This window comes from Pistacia vera, unplaced genomic scaffold (genome assembly GCF_008641045.1).
Source record: "Pistacia vera cultivar Batoury unplaced genomic scaffold, PisVer_v2 Contig1117, whole genome shotgun sequence".
Lineage (NCBI taxonomy): Eukaryota > Viridiplantae > Streptophyta > Magnoliopsida > Sapindales > Anacardiaceae > Pistacia > Pistacia vera.
Window position 1 is genome coordinate 270,380 of NW_022195157.1, and position 4,390 is coordinate 274,769.

General features: G+C 41.7%; 1 non-coding gene across 1 annotated transcript; it reads right to left on the bottom strand.

Annotated features, from left to right (window-relative positions):
- Positions 1-435: 435 nt before the first annotated feature.
- LOC116141640 lies at positions 436-542 on the bottom strand. Its single transcript, XR_004129834.1, has one exon. It is a non-coding gene; the product is annotated as a small nucleolar RNA R71 (small nucleolar RNA).
- Between the last annotated feature and the right edge of the window lie 3,848 nt (positions 543-4,390).

A 4,390-nucleotide genomic window follows, 5' to 3' on the forward strand; every position in this document is an offset into this window, starting at 1 on the left:
AGAAGAGAAAGAGAGGATTTAGTTGTAGAAGTAGAAGAAATAGTTGTTGAAATGGCTGAACCAGAAAACAGGACACTGAGGGAATTTTCAGTTCCCACAGTGAATGGTAATGGGTCAAGCATTACTAGACCTACGGTGCAAGCAAACAACTTTGAGATCAAGCCGGCTATCATCCAGATGATCCAACAGTCGGTTAGGTTCAATGGTGACTTGAAGGAAGATCCGAATCAGAACATTGCAAATTTCTTGGAAATTTGTGACACCTTCAAGTCAAATGGAGTGTCGGATGACGCTATTAGGCTACGATTATTCCCGTTCTCATTAGGAGATAAAGCCAAGGGGTGGTTAATGGCATTACCACCAAGAACTATAACAACTTGGAATGATCTAGCATAGAAATTCCTTACCAAGTTCTTTCCTCCAGCTAAATCAGCAAAATTGAGAAATGATATCACATCATTTCTACAGGATGATTCCGAGTCATTGTATGAGGCTTGGGAGAGATACAAGGAGTTAATGAGGAAATGCCCACACCATGGTTTACCAGTTTGGCTTCAAGTCCAAACGTTCTACAATGGATTGATGAGTAATGTACAAACCATGGTGGATGCAGCTTCAGGAGGGGCCTTGCAGAATAAGACACCAGAAGAGTCCTATGAGTTGCTTGAGGTGCTGGCAAGCAACAACTATCAAAGACCAAATGAGAGAGCCACACCAAGGAAATCTTCGGGTCTTCATGAAGTTGATGCATTCACAGCCATCTCAGCCCAACTCACGGCACTTCAGAAACAGTTGGGAACTATGCAGGTAAACTCTATTCAAGCACCTCAACTAACGTGTGATTTTTGTGCAGGGAATCATGTGAGCAGTGAGTGTCAAGTTGGGAACACATTTGCTTCGTCATCTTCATCAACGGAGCAAGTGAACTACTTGGCGGGTAATCAGAGACAACCAAACAACCCATACTCCAACACATACAACCCGGGGTGGAGAAATCATCCGAACCTGGTTTGGGGAAATCAGAACCAACAAAATAACCAATGGAACCAGAGGAACGTTCCAAATAACCAACCAGGGGTGAATAACCAACCGGGAGATCAAAGAGTGACAAAGTTGGAAGATATGTTTGGGAAATTCATGCAAGAGACCACAAGATTTATGAGTGAGACGAGGACGAATTTTAGAGATCAAGGGGCGTCCATTCGGAGTCTTGAGGTACAGGTGGGCCAATTGGCCGAGAAATTGAATGAGAGACCACAGGGTTTCTTACCAAGCAATACAGTGACCAACCCACGTGAGCAAGCTAACGCCATCACTTTAAGAAGTAGGACAGTTTTGGAAGAGGTAGAGCGAAATACCCAGAAGGTTGAGCAACCCGGAAAGGAAGAGTCGGATGAGGAAATTGATGAAGAGATAATTGCTGAAGAGAAACCAAGTGGTTTGGAGGAAGAAGAAAATAAATAAAATTTAAGGCAAAAGAAGAAGGAGAAATTGCCATTCCCCGAGATACGACCAGAGTTGGCACATCACACCCCACCCATGGCTTTTCCTCAGAGATTGAAGAGAAAGAATCAGGATAAGAAATTTTCAAAGTTTATTGAAATTTTTAAAAGTTCCTCAAGGAGATCTTATCGAACAAAAGGAAGCTTGACGATGAGGAAACGGTGATACTCACGGATAAGCGTAGTGCCATCCTCCAGAAGAAGTTACCTCCAAATCTCAAAGATCCAGGGAGTTTTACTATTCCTTGTATTATAGGAAATATTACATTTGATCGTGTTTTGTGTGATCTAGGAGCTAGTATTAATTTGATGCCCTTTTCTGTTTTCAGGAGATTGGGAATTGGTGAGGTGAAGCTAATGACCATATCGTTGCAACTAGCAGATAGATCAATAAAACATCCGAGGCGGATAGTAGAGGATGTGTTGGTGAAGGTGGGGAAGATAATTTTTCCAGCAGATTTTGTGGTGTTAGACATGGAAGAGGATAAGGAAATTCCTCTGATTTTGGGCCGACCATTCTTGGCCACGGGGAGAGCATTAATTGATGTACAGGAAGGAAAGTTACTATTGAGGGTTCAAGATGAAATAGTGACTTTTAATGTTTTTGAGGCGATAAAGTTTCCGGCTGAAACGGATTCATGTTTTAGTGTAGATGTGGTGGACAAGTTGGTTGAGGAATCCATGGAAGAAAACACCCCACAGTTACCTCTAGAAGCTTGTATAGCCAAATAAAAAACAGTAGAGGTAGAAGAGTCGGAGAGGAATGATTGTGCTAGGATGTAAGAAGCACTTCAACCGATTGATGAGAGTCAGGATGTTGAATTTGAGGAGTTTGATTTTGACAAAGAGAATGAGAAGGAGAAAAATGAAGAACCTCCAAAGCTTGAATTGAAACCTTTACCTTCCAACCTCAAATATGCTTATCTTGGAGACTCAAAAACTTTTTCGGTAATTATTAGTTCAGATCTGAGTACATTAGAGGAAGAGCGGTTGATTAGAGTGTTGAGGGAACATAGGCTAGCAATTGGATGGACAATCTCGGACATTAGAGGTATCTCGCCATCATTTTGCATGCATAAGATACTCATGGAGGATAATTTTAAGCCTAGGGTACAACCACAACGGAGATTGAATCCTTCGATGAAGGAAGTGGTGAGAAAGGAGGTGGTAAAACTCTTAGATGCGGGGATCATTTATCCTATTTTCGATAGCCCATGGGTGAGCCCGGTACAAGTGGTTCCGAAGAAGGGAGGTATCACTGTGGTGAAAAATGAGAGTAATGAGTTGATACCAACAAGGACGGTGACAGGCTGTAGAGTATGCATTGATTACCGTAAGTTGAATGAGGCGACAAGGAAGGATCACTTTCCATTACCTTTCATTGATCAGATATTGGAAAGGTTGGCAGGACATGCCTATTACTGTTTCCTGGATGGGTATTCAGGATATAATCAGATTGCCATCGCTCTTGAGGATCAAGAGAAAACGACCTTCACTTGCCCCTATGGCACCTTTGCTTACCGAAGGATGCCTTTTGGATTATGCAATGCACCAGCAACATTTCAAAGATGCATGATGTCAATCTTTGGGGACATGGTGGAACGGTTTATAGAAGTCTTCATGGATGACTTCTCAGTTTTTGGTTCATCATTTGATAGCTGTCTAACTAATCTTTCTTTTGTTTTGCAGCGATGTAAGAAGACGAACCTGGTGCTTAATTGGGAGAAATGTCACTTCATGGTCCAAGAGGGAATAGTGCTTGGGCATAGGATCTCCAAGGATGGAATTGAAGTTGATCGAGCAAAGACAGAAGTGATCGAGAAGTTGCCACCACCATCAAATGTCAAAGCAGTTCGAAGTTTCCTGGGGCATGCAGGGTTTTACAGACGCTTCATCAAGGATTTTTCTAAGATTTCTAAACCCCTTTGCAATTTATTAAATAAAGATGTTGTTTTTTATTTTAACGATGATTGCATGCATGCCTTTATAACTCCGAAAAGATTATTAGTATCTGCACCTATTATTGAAGTTCCCGATTGGGGACTACCCTTCGAATTGATGTGTGATGCTAGTGACTTTGCTTTAGGGGTAGTTTTAGGACAGAGGAAAAACAAAGTGTTGCATGTAATTCAGTATGCTAGTAAAACACTCGTTGATGCACAATTGAATTACACCACCACTGCGAAAGAATTATTGGCTATAGTTTTTGCTTTTGAAAAGTTTCATTCTTATTTGTTAGGTGCAAAGGTGATCGTTTACACAGACCATTCAGCACTTCGGCACCTATTGGCAAAGCAAGAAGCAAAACCTCGCTGATAAGATGGATTTTACTACTGCAGGAGTTCGAGTTGGAAATTCGAGATAAGAAAGGGTCAAAAAATTTGGTGGCTGATCACTTGTCGAGGATCGAGAGACCAAGCAAGGGAATTGAGGTGGAAATACCAATTACAAAGAGGTTTCCGGATGAGAAGTTGATGAGAGTGGAAGAAGCACCATGGTATGCAGATTTTGTAAACTATCTGTCGTCAAGGGTGCTCCCAAGTGGTATGACGTATCAACAAAAGAGAAAATCTTTCTCAGATTTGAAGTACTACTTTTGGGAAGAACCGTTTCTATACAGACACTGTACTGATCAAATGATACGGAGATGTGTCCCGGAGGTAGAGATGGAGAGCATTCTAAGGCATTGTCATGAGAAGGAAGTAGGTGGCCATTTTGGGGGAGCTAGAACAGCAGCCAAGGTTTTACAATCGGGATTTTATTGGCCAACCCTCTTCAGGGATTCCTTCTGAATGATTCAAGAGTGTGACCAATGTCAACGGATGGGTAATATTTCAAAAAGAGATGAGATGCCGTTGAACAACATCTTAGTGGTTGAACTCTTTGAT